The sequence below is a fragment of the Panthera leo genome, chromosome C2 (assembly GCF_018350215.1).
Source record: "Panthera leo isolate Ple1 chromosome C2, P.leo_Ple1_pat1.1, whole genome shotgun sequence".
In the NCBI taxonomy this organism is placed as follows: Eukaryota; Metazoa; Chordata; class Mammalia; order Carnivora; family Felidae; genus Panthera; species Panthera leo.
Genome location: NC_056687.1, coordinates 79,466,038 through 79,478,678, shown reverse-complemented (window position 1 = coordinate 79,478,678; position 12,641 = coordinate 79,466,038). Strand labels below are relative to the sequence as shown.

General features: G+C 45.7%; 1 protein-coding gene across 4 annotated transcripts in view; it reads left to right on the top strand.

Moving 5' to 3' along the window:
* Nucleotides 1-12,641, top strand: part of LOC122229688 (LIM domain containing preferred translocation partner in lipoma) — a 680,467-nt gene that overhangs the window by 64,182 nt on the left and 603,644 nt on the right. For all 4 annotated transcript variants that reach the window (XM_042955071.1, XM_042955069.1, XM_042955072.1 and 1 more), the window contains exon 2: nucleotides 4,397-4,519. The gene's annotated coding sequence lies outside the window, so the exon portion shown is untranslated. The remainder of the gene's footprint in view (nucleotides 1-4,396; nucleotides 4,520-12,641) is intronic.

Genomic DNA, 12,641 nt, shown 5'->3' with positions numbered 1-12,641 from the left:
GCCCGGTGAGCCTGTGAGCTCTTTGAGAGCGCCAGGCGGGCCTGACTCAGCACCTGCAGCTGTTGGGTCCATACACGGTGCCTCATTAAGGACAGGAGGTGCTAGCAAGTGTCTGTTTTGAGCACCTGCGAATGCAGGGCACATGACATCGTGTCAGCTAACAGTTGTGCCGGAGGGGTGTTCAGAAGCTCATTCTTGGGTTACCCGCGGTGTGTTTGATCGTGAGCCCAGCCATTGGAATTCTCTTTGTGACTGGCCTGCCGTCAGCTCACTGCTGACCTTTCTCAGGCCTGCTTCCCACATACCCAGCAATGTCTGCTCTGTGCCAGGGCTCTGAGCTTTTTATTTCACTGAAGAACATAGAGCAAGGTGGAAGTCAGGAAGGATTCTGCTTCTCATGTGAACATATTTGATTTTGAAAGTTCCGGCTTTGTTTTGTATCCCAGAGTTCCTTAAACTGTGAAAATACTGGAGGAATTTTTTTTAGGATATTTCTGCCTCTAGTGGAATAGCTGCCCATCGTACAGTTGTAACTGCAAGGTAGTAAGATCTGGGTTGTGGGGCTTGATTTTGAAGACTTGGGTTCAAGTCTTGGCTTTACCATTATCAGCCCCAGAACCTTGGGGGGGTTGCCTGACTTCTCTGACCCTCAGTTTCCTCAGTGGGCAATTGGGAAATTGTTCTTACGGGGTTGGTGGGAAGTTTAAATGAGGTTTTGGACATTAAATTGGGATTTTTGTTACTTTTTGATTCGTACATTGGATTTGAAAGCCTTTTTTAAATTATGATTTTTCTTATTTGGTTATAGTCGACACACAATGTTACATTAGATTCAGGTGTGCATCATCGTGATTCAACATCTTTATATGTTATACCGTGCTTACTGAAAATGTACTACCATCAGTCACCATATGTCGCTATTATAGCGTAATTAACTATATCCCCTACACTCTGTCTTCTATTCTCTGACTTATTCATTTCATAACTGGAAGCCCGCACTTCTACTCTCTTTTACCCACTGTTACCCCTCCCTCCGCCTCCTCCCCTCTGACAACTATCAGCTTGTTCTCTGTATTTTAGGCTTTATTGAAGGATTTATTTATATATTAAATGTTTATTTATTTTGAGAGACAGGAGAGAATGCATGTGTGCACGGTGAGCAGGGGAGGGGCAGAGAGAAGGGGAGAGAGAATCAAGTTTCACACTCAGCATGGAGCCAGATGTGGGGCTCCATTTCATGTCTGTGAGATCATGACCTGAGCCCAAATCACTGCTTAACTGGCCACTCTTATCGGAGGCCATTTTAAAATAGGACTTCCAAAAAGTTTGCTTTCGAAGGAAATTGCTTGGATGTGTAAGTTGTCACACACTTGTCTTATCTTAGTTTTTGAATGACAAATGAACATCTAACACACTTACGGAACATACATAGCCGGTGAGGCTCTGTTATAGTCCAAATAAGTTAGAACCACAGAATCTTAAGTTTTGAGAAATCTTAGAAACCTTAGAAGACGAGGGGCTGACCGTTCATGCCTGCTGCGTGTGGGCTGTGTGCCGTGCGTGCTGGAATTGGAATCCCAGGGCACGATCACATAGATCCCGATGGGTAGGTGGTGTTATCCCTGTTTTGCAGACAGGGAAGCTTGAGCTCAGGGAGGTTAAATAATTGACACAAATCCTGTATCAGTGCATTCAGCTTCATCTTGCACTCATGGTGGCTTCTAGAAATCCTTTTCCTTTATGGACACGATGAGGCCTGCCTTTGCTTTGTGGATCCTTTACCCTCTCACAGCAGGAGCAGCCCCTGGTTTTAGGCCAGGTACAGCAGTGCAGATCAGCAGTGTCGATGTCCCGTCACTTGTTTAATTAATCTGGAAGAGTGTCTTTCCTTTTTCTGCCAAGAATCTGCTCGTTTTGAGCTCCTTTGACTACTCATTCATCAGCCTTTCCTTGTCTCCCCTTTGGAGACGGATTTGCCATTGCCCATCTCTGGTTTTGAGGTCAGGGGTGTATTTAAAGAGGACTTCGTCTTTCCTTTTAAAAAATTACAGGTGGAAAGTACAATTCGTTGAGTATTTCCCATCACGTCCTCCATATATGGGGTGGTGAGAAGAGGCAGCAGTGTGGGGGACCAGGAGTGCTGGCTGTCATCCTGGGTCTGTCACTGATCAGGCAGGGGACTTTGAGCCAAGCCCTCCTTTCTCTGTCAGGGCCTCAGCATCTTCACCTGTAAAGAGCTGAGGGCATTACGCGATGACTCCTAAGATTTTAAAATTCTGCATGTTTTGTGGTGTCAGAACCATCAATTTCTGCTGAGCTGCATAATCCTGCAGCTGTTTCTCTGATACTTTTCAATCTTTAGATTTAATCTATTCAACAATGTATAATTTTTTAAAGGGAAGCTTTTATAGACACTTCTGAAATATCAGGGTGGGGGGGGGGATAAATGGATGTTAAAAAATAGAAAACAACCAATTAAATAGTATATAGCATGTAATTCTCCTTGGAAACTTACCACGAAATTGAGGAACACTTTAACAACTGGTAATTTAAATTGCATTTGAACTCTGCTAATGGTTTGTTTGCATGGGAACTTCAATCATTTCACAGTGGTTCTTTAGCAAAGCTGCTTGTTCTCTTTATGGAAAAGAAGAAAAAAATATTGACAGAGAAGAGGACTAGGGAAAAGGAGACCACTGTCATTTGTGTGGGGAAGGAAGCTGTCAGGAGTGGGGAGATGGCCCGAAGGGCCAAGGCAGAGAGCCTCTCCTTCCGGTTTAGAAATCTGGGAAGTCTGGTGCCCTCCGCTGCGGTTGTAGAAACCGTTCTGACTTAGTATCTCCCTTTGCGAGGAGAACCTTCGGTTTCCTGGGGCTTGGGTGGGGGAGTGATGTCTGTCTTGTGTTTTCTATGAGACTGGACTGTCCATGGGTCCAGGATGTGCCTCTGCATATGCTCCGTTCCTCAGCAAGTATGAAATGATGGCCTTTCTCATTTCAGTGGAATGGCATCGAGAATTCTGATGTCTTTGAAGACCTCTAGGTCTCAGGAAACTCATTGCTTTGCTGGGCTTCATTACGTGCCGTTTCCCCGACTTAATTTCTTTCTGCCGTCGGGCTATACTGAGAGCTTCTAGCAGGTGTCCTAGCAAGCTTCTAGAGACTTGGATGTGGCAGTCCTGGTTTTGTCCCAAAGCTGATTGTGTGACCAAGGGCAAGTCCCTCTGCCCAGTGAGTTTTGGTGTCATCCTCTGTCCAAGTGGCTTAAATTGGGTCCATGGAGCAAGTCCTGGACTGGAGCCCTGGATCGTCCACCACTAACTGTGGTTCCTAGAGTAGCCACCTCCCGACTCTGGCCCCAGCTTCTCCTGCTGTCAGTTGGAACAGTGGAGGTGGGTCATTTTTAAGGTCCCTCCTCACTTTGAGCTTATCGGAATGTTTGAGGACTGAATGAGATAACATACACAAATGAATTTCATGGATGGTTAAATAATGTGTAAAATGTCAACAATGAAAATGCAAGTAGTGGCTTTTCTAGAATGTGGATTCTACCTGCGTGTACAAAGCACATATTTTGTAACAGCCTACTGCCTTGGAATATTTGTCTGTGGGAACATGTATCATATACTCCTTAGCAAAATAGTGATAGGTCTTCATGAAATAAAACCTGTAATGAGGACTTACTGGGAGTGTCAAGATTGTCCAGCTCTCTCCTGCTCACTGGCTGTCATTTTTCAGACAAGGAAATTCAGGTTCAGAGGGGTCACTCAGTCCCATACTTAGACATTTGTCTCCAAACTCCTATATCTTTTCTATTTTTATTTGTTCAGATTTTGCTCTTAATTTTTTCTTGGCTACAGTGTGAATATCTGGGGCACCTGGGTGGTTCAGTCAGGTAAACATCCAACTCTTGGTTTCGGCTCAGGTCACGATCTCACGGTTCGTGGGTCTGAGCCCAGCATCAGGCTCCACACTGACAATGTGGAACCTGCTTGGATTCTCTCTCCCTCCTTTTCTCTCTGCTCCTTTCTCTCTCTCTCTCTTTCCCTCTCTCTCTCTTTCTTTCTCAAAATAAATAAATAAATTTTAAAATAAAAAAAACTGTGAATATCTAACTATAGATATCTTTCCTCTCTGAGATTATGATGAAGCTGTTTTCTCAGGAGGGCTGGGGTCCCTGCAATCCCTTTTCAGTGTTACTGAGACAAATTAGTGCAATAGAAATGCCAGGAGCTGACTGGGGGGCTTAGCAGGTGTAGAGGGAAGCCGCCGCATTTTTGGGCGTCAGCTGGCATCATTCCTAGTATGGCTAGCCAGTGAGTTCATAAAACTGAAAAGTTCTAAAGCTGGTAAGATACTAGAGATTTGTAGACAACCTGTTCTCCCTTTTTCCACAGGTGGGGACCTTCAGGCTCAGAAATAGAACTGAAGACAGAACCCAGTCGCCTGCTTCTCATTTGAGGACTTTTCTCATTGTTCTACTGGGCACTCATCAGAGGGAAGCTATTTTTCCACAATTGGTGAGTCCTACAGAGAAGGGAAGACGTTCTTCTTTTATAATCAATGTTCATGTTTTAATGAGTTTAAAAAATCCAGGCTTTCCTTTTGAAGCGTGGGCACTGATAGCTGGGATAGAATAAGAACTAGAGAAGAACCAAACTGTTTTCTTTTTATCTTGAGTTGATTTCATTGGCAATGGACAAAACAGGACAATGCTAATAAAATGTGTGACAAAGCAGAGGCAGGGCAGGACTCAGCTCTTGGAAGGAGGCATGAAGGGAAATTGGAAGAAAATTTGGAGTGATGATGATTTCGGATTGCCAATAAGTGTATTGCTTCCTTCTTTCTCCTTTGGCATGGAAGGAAGCATTCTTGAAATGGAAAGACCAAAAAGAAGATATCAATGAACAGTGTTATGGGCATTTGCAAGGAAAGAAAAGTCGTATTATTGAGTGATTTTTGTTTACCCCTGTGCAAGCTGCTGCTTCTTCTGCGATCTCATTTTATTTTCACAAAAACCCTTTGAGGTAAGGGATGCTAAATTTGCTCAGGCAAAGGGTGTGAACCTTTGTCTTAGAGGGCCTGCTAGAGCTCCAGTGGGATGTGAGTCGGAATCCTGTTCCACACTCAGGGGAAGGGCAAACAGGTAAGGGAAGGTTTCCCTTGTGTTTTGGAATACTTCTGAGTTCAGTGGGTAGGACAGAACATCATGTTCTAGAAGGTAGGAGTGGTGAAAAGAACAATGGTGTGGGCTCCCCTGGGCTGTGCAGAGATCTGAGGAAAACAACTGGAGAATTCTGGGAAAAGCGTCCATGTAGAACCTGAGATCTGTGGTCTCCATCCCAAGGACCAATCCCTATGTGCCCTGAGCCCTGGCTTTATTCCAAGCAATAAGCCTTGCCGTGTTTATGGTCTAGTTGTCCAAAACAGAGCAGATGCCGTAGTGATTGGTCAAACCTAACTTTATTTAAAAGTGTAACTGAGTTTATAGTTACATTTTGTCACCTTTTCTTAATCACCTGTACCTCAAAAGAACAACTGACCTCTGTGCCAATAGATCTGCATAAGATAAAGGGCTGGCATCCAGTCTTTTGACTCTTAAAATCCTTCAGCTTGTTAAAATTTCACACCTGATCTTGAATGTTTTGTCCCAAGCCTGCACTTTATGCATCAAATGTGAATCTTTGTTACCTGCTCTACTTCCTGAGTTGTTTCAGTGTTTGAAATTAATTGTGATTAATATGAAGAGGTTTACTTGGATTAAAAACAAACCAACTCACCCAGTGTGTAATGACCGAATGGGAGAGAATTCCTAAACAGGAGGAATCCGGAAGACATTCGCAAGTGATTGTTGTCCATTCTAAAATGCCAGTGCAGCCTTGGACCGCATTAAATAGGGCATGTCCTCTAGAACACGGTGGGTGGGGGATCCTGCTGGTAACCGGCAAGTCCAGAGGTAAGGTGGGCTTCGGGGCCAGTCTGAACAGGACTCAGCTCTGTTTCCTATAGCGCTCCTCGCTCTGCCTTCTCTGTGTTGGCTTCCACCTTGGATGTTTCACCCCGTGGTCAAGAGATGGCTGTGTGCCTCATCCTGGGCCCTATGCCTCCTATGCCCATTGTGGGGAGAGAGCCTTGTCTGCCATGTCCCCATGTCCCTGGGTTACTTCACGTTCCTGCACAGTCACTGAAGCCAAGACGATGAGACTGTGCTAAGTGCCACGTGCACTGGGCCCTCCTCTGGAACGGAGTCTGGAGATCCCATGGCAGCTGCACAGTGGAGAAGAGTGATCACTCAAAGAATATCTGGGGGCTGCTTGGAGGTGGCGAGAGGACTAACACTATTTGGGTGACCGCGAACTTCCTTTCTACCCTCCCGTCAGAGCTCCCCTAGGTTGTCAGCTGGTAGTCTTTGCTTCATCCTCTGAGAGGGATCTTAGCCAGCTGGACTATCTACACAAGAACGCTGTGAGGCCCGGAAATGATGTCCCACCAGGAACTGTTACAGGAATGAGAGACTCCACTGGAGAGGGCAGACGGCACACGTGATGATGGCCTTTAAGAATATAAAAGTCGGTCGGAAGAGGGGTGGCATCGCTCGTTCACAAGTGCATCTCGAGTTTGGTGGGATCTCTAGCCCATAATAGGTGCACAGTGCATTTTCATGGCTAGAAAGAATGAATCCAAAGGTGGCGAGTGTCCCTTTCTCCAAGGGCATTCCATTACACACTGGCCATTCGCTGTTGGAGGGTTTTAGGAAATCTAGAGCACATGAGCCTGGCTACGTGGCTTTCTGGGAACAAAACAAGTGCCTGGCAGAATGAGTCTTTCGGGACCAGTAGGGCTTAAGAAGTTTGCGAGTGCATAAAAAGACAGTACGTGCAGCAGAATGGGGTTTTGGAAGATCTGCCAGTTATTAGATGTGCACCCCCAGAAAAACGACATCGCCCCTGCCTTCATTTCCCTGATCTGGGAATTAGGAATGATAATCATTGCTCTGCCTGCCTCTCGTGTTTGCTTAGAGCAGATGGGTTGAGAGATGCCAACCTGTTTTGCAGACTGCGAAGCGTGGTCCATACATGATAGATTATTATGGTGGAATGACTCATCTTGAATAGAAAGAAAAATAAGACCGTGTGATGTGCAGTCCCCCAGCACCAAGCCTGCTACGTAGTATATGCCCAGTGTATGTTCTTCCTCCCAACCCTACAACCCCACCATCCCCAGGATTGGATGGGCGCTAATCTGTCCTCAGTCTTGGAAGCTGGCTTCATGGTAACGGTTGAAATTGAAATGCAGTTGTGTACTATTATTACTTTTCATATTTGATTTTGCCCTAGGTAGCAGGAAGTGAAAGGAGGTGGACTTGAGAGACTGGAGAAGTCTCCATGCTTGAGAAATCTTGAAGCTACAGTCTAGCTGTTAGGCTCTTGCTCTGTTTGATTAGATAATCACACCTCTGTCTAGGCGTGACCGGCCCAGTGGGAGTCCGGAAGGAAATTATTTTCCTCTGTTGATACTAGTGTACAATTGTTGACGGTAGCCAAAGGCTTTCATTTTTAATATTTCCTTTTTGGTCCTTAGAAGGATCAGGTATTAGTCTATGCCGGAAACAAAGCAACAGTCACTTCCGCCAGAGGTGAATGTCTTGGCTCCCTACAATTACTCGGTCAGGTGGTTTCTGGGCACGTGTGACCGTCTGCTGAGCCAGCTTTCATTGCTTTTTATGTTATTGCTTCCAAAATACAAAAAGACTTGCTAGGTCTGAGCAGGAACCCATGCAGCCACCTGGGGCTCTGGCTGTTCTATAACCTAGGGATGTCTTGTAGGAGATGTTTGCTGTCCATAAAAATAAAAGGTAGGGCTCTCTCTGCCTCTTTTGTTTCCTTCCTTCTAATTCCATATTCTTCTACTTCATGAGCTCAGCACAGTGGAGACACCTCTGTTCTATGTTGGACAGGGCCCTAGGAGGTCAGAGGAATTCTCAGGTTCTCCTACACGGATTCCTGTCTGGTGAAAGATGTCTGGTGTCTCATGCATAGGGAACCCATAAGTCCTTTGTAGATTGCTGCTGAATATCTACCCTTCCTTCACAGACTGTGTGCTTGTTCTCTGCCCTAATCCATTGTTATTCTGGAAGTTAGTAAACTTCAGGGTCTTAAGGACACCACAGTGAATTAGGCACAGTCCCTGATCTTGGAGAGAAAGACCTATGCATAAGAAATACCACATTAGAAAGAAAGGTGTTATTTACAGCACACATTTACTAATCACCAGATCCGTTTAAGGCTACATAGTAGGTGCTTGGGAAGTGGAGGTCCTTTATAGCCTCAGTTCTCATGGGGCTTATGTAAAAGGTTGGGAGCGTGGAAAGAATCGGGGAGGTCGAAGAAAGCTCCCAGGAGGAGGCGATCTGATCTCAAAACCAAGGCCAGACTACTGGCAGGGTGGGCCTGTGGACATCATTTGGTCCCTAGGGCTGGGCAGGTTCTGAGGGTAGAAGTAACTGACAGCAGAATATGGCTGGGCCGGTAAAGAATCTGTCATATTCCATGTGTGGTTCAGACTCCAGTTTATTTTTCATTCACTTGCTGCAGCCAAAAGTGTCATGTTGACTTTGAGTTGAACTGACATTATTTCCATGGTCCTCTCTGTGTGGCCAGAGCACGCCTGGGTGTGTGTCACCAAGTGGGAAAGCATCTCGGTATTCATGGGGAGGGCCAAGGGTTTCTCCTAGGAGTTCTTGATAGCTGATCTCTTCTGGTCTACTTCCTGGGTATCCTGAAAAATGGTGGAGTTGCTAGGGACCGGGACTGGGGCTCTCATATGCGGCCCCTATCTTTGTTATCTATTGCTGCATAACAGACCCCAAACTTAGTGCTTAAAGCAGAGAACTTTTATTATCTTGTACTCTTTGTGATTTGGAAGTTGGGAGCAGCTTAGATGGGAGGTTCAGGGTCTCTCCTGAGGCTGCAGTCTACGTGGTCTGCTGGATTGCAATTTCATCTGAAGGCTCAGCTGGGGTGGACCCACCCCCAAGCTCAATCACATGATCATTGGCAGGATTCAGGCTCTCACAGTGGTTGGACTGAGAGCCTCAGTTCCTTGCTGACTGTCGGCTGGAGGCTGCCTTCGGTTGTTCGCCGTGAGAGCCTCGCCATAGGGCAGCTCGCAACATGGGACTGCCTTCCCTCCAAGCAAGTGAGCAAGAGAGAATCCTCCAGATGCAAGCAGCCGCAGCCTTTCTGTAGCCTCGTCCTGGAAGTGACACACTTTCCCTCTGCCTCATTCTGCTTGCTTGAAATAAGTCACTAGATCCAGCCCACACTCAAAGGGAGGGATTACACAAGGGCATGAAGACCAAGAGATGGAGTTCTAGGAGGTCATCTTAGGGGCTGTCTGCACAGATACTCTAGGTTACAGGGCATGTGCTAAGGTGAGAACAGGAGCTACATGGCACCGCTGGAGAAACCCAGCACACCTCTGTGGACCCGCTTTACTTGAAGATTGTGGGAGAGAACTCCATTTAAAATCTGAATATAGACATTGAGCTAGAATTGCACAGAATGAAACTTGGTGTGGCTTGTCAGAGGAAGATCACAAGTTTTCAGTTAATGCTGTGCCCCTATACCTCTATATTTTTACCCTCCTTACCAGTTAGAGCTGCTATGGTAGAAGTGTTGAATGTTCTGGCTTGAGCTTTTTGCTGTACAGGTGAGACACCAAGACCTGGAGAGGGGACAAACTCTTCTGCGGCCAAGGAGCCATTGGCAGCCATTGGAGGGACCCGCTGAAGCTCCTTTGTCTCTGGCCCAGTGCTTCTCGTTCACCATCCTGCACTGTCTCTCTTTCTGAATCAGTCCATACAGACTTTAGGCCTGGTTTCTCTGCTTTTTGCAACCTCTGTCCAGTTCCAGAAACAGATTAGGGGAAAATAGGTTCAGATTTGGAGTCTGGAGCCTTCATGTTGTCCCTTTAGTTAAATCTCAGGGTCTACATCTCCTGTTGGGTCCGGCTGTGTCCTGAAAAGTTGCGTAAATCAGTGTTACTTGGCTCAGTGTGCCTCGGCAGTATGAATGACATTTGTATTAAGAACACTGAACCGATACTCAGTATTGCTGTGGGACTGACAGGATCAGACATGAAAAGTCAGCCAATACCTTCTGTCTGGCAGCAAGTTCTTTTCTAGAGCGTCCGTTTCCCCCCCACCCCCCAACCAAACTGTCTTTTCTAAAACCAAATCTGGCAGTCCATTTTATAGAGGATGGCAGGTTCCCTTAGAGTCTTCCTTAACATTCCTCAAAAGTTAATGGAAATGGAAGACTTAAAAATTATGGTCAAGGTCGTTAGTAGCCCTGCAGCCAAACTAAGGAAAGCCTGCTCGGGTCAGTAAGACTGTCGCTGGCCAGAAGGTCAATACCATGGCCCCTTTGACTCTCAAGATGTTTTGATACTATTAGTGCTTTCAAAGTGTGGCTTGTCTATTATTTAATTTTTACTGACAGTCCATAACAGGAAATAGTTTGGGTTGGGTGTAGGCAACAAGATAGAACAGAATTTGGAATGGGAAGACTATCATTATTAGCATTAGCTGCCTGATCTTAAGTCACTTAATCATTCCTTTATTTAAAAAAAACGTTTTTAATGTTTGTTTGTTTTTGAAGCAGAGGCAGAGAGTGCGCAGGGGAAGGGCAGAGAGAGAAGGGGAGACACGGAATATGAAGCAGGCTCCAGGCTCCAAGCTGTCAGCACAGAGCCCGATGCGGGGCTCAAACGCACGAACTGTGAGATCGAGATCATGACCTGCACCAAAGTTGGACGCTCAACTGACTGAGCCACCCAGGGGCCCCCACTTAATTTGAAAAACTGGTAGCAGCTGCCTCGGATTCTTATTCTTTTGTGTTCACAAATGTACACAAAGTGCCTGCCAAGGGGGTACTTAGCACACAGTTGGTGCTCATGAAACATTAGCCGGTGCTCTCCTTAATAGTCAGTAAGGGCTGGAAATTACCCTCTGTTGTTTACTGTGTCAGGCCATTTTCTCAGTGTCCCCGCTTTGCACTGTCCCCTTGACTTGAATCAGGCCTGTAGCATTTGCATGTGTCAGCCCGGATTTCATGTTTTCCTGAATAAGTAAAAGCCTTCCTGTCTATAATTTTGCTCAGTGGCTCCCAAGACATAAATACGGACATCATAATATGCTCATATTTTCTGCTATTTGGGAATACAGTAGCTCTGAGAACAAAATATAATATTCACACACTATGTTTCACAAGGAAGGCCTTTTGGACATCAGTACTTGGAAAGTAAGCATTGCTTTCCATGACAAGATTGTCTAGTCTAGAGGATGAACTCCCCTCACCTGCCATTAGCTACCTCTTCCTTTGTAAATGGCATCTTCTCTGGGCCTGCCCAGCACTGACCCTCTTTGGTTCCTCTTTGGACTTCTTTAGGATGACGTCACCTCACCCTGCTTCAATGGTGACTGGCTTGAGTTATATCAGTTATTAAAAATGATCTAATATTTCCCTTTTAAATCTAGGGCCCTGGCTCGTTCTATGATTAAGCTAGTGATTTATTTATAATATGGTACGAGACGGCTGCAACCACTCTATGATGTAATCTAAGAATGACATGAAAACAAAATAGGCTTTTATATAATGAAAGTGTTCCTGTAATACATTTTATAGCAAGGCCTTTTTTTTTCCATTGAGAATGGAGATTCTTTCCTTTCCTCCCACTCTTTCCTTATCGTCTCTTCCCATTTATAAGTCTCAGGGTTTTTTAAGTCAATTAAAAAACAAAACAAAACAAAACAACCCCAAACACCGACATTGGAAACACCACTCAGACTCTGGTTTGCTCTTCTAACCTTGTCTTGTCATTTTCTGCATTGCTCCTCTCCCCACGGCCTCCACGGCCTCGGGTATGGCTACTGCTCTGCCTACCTGCCTGCAGCCTCCTCTCAGAGCCTGGAGTCCTCACCCTTCCTTTGCTGATGCTGTTCCTGCTACTGTTAATACCACCACAATCTTGAATTTTCTCCTGCTGAAGTCCAGTACAACGCATCGGTTCCTACAGATAGCAGACTTCTTCAGGCTGGCTCAGATGCATCTCTTCCTCCAAGCCTTCTCTGAAGCTTTTGCCCCTTACTTAGCAACCCTTTATCTGTGTTTGTCGTAGAATGACCTGCAGTGGCAAGGTCCCGTCCCCCACGTCAAGGCACATTCATGGCAGATCAGAGTTTAGAAGAGGAGAGGTGACCTAGGAGAATGGGGAAGGGGTCTTTGTGGTTCTGGTTCTGCTCTTGACACAGTCATGGGGAGGTCACGGCCCATCTCGGAGTGTCAGTTTTCCTCCTCTGAAGAAGGAGTGGTTCGGATTTCATTTCATGTGGCCACATGGCGTGTTGGTAGTGGATTCTTGTGATGATGTGTTGAGAATGATTCTGAAACTGTATCCTGACTAGTAGGAAAGAGTCCATGATTATGTAGCAATATCTGCCATAGCTTTAGAGATGGTTAAAAATGTATATTTAATCTCACATTTATCCATGCAGGCTGGCTGTGGGAGTTGAGAAGGTGGAATTTATCTAAGACTAGAGGGGCCTTGGTTTATTGGAGGCCTGAGACTCCCCAAATTCTG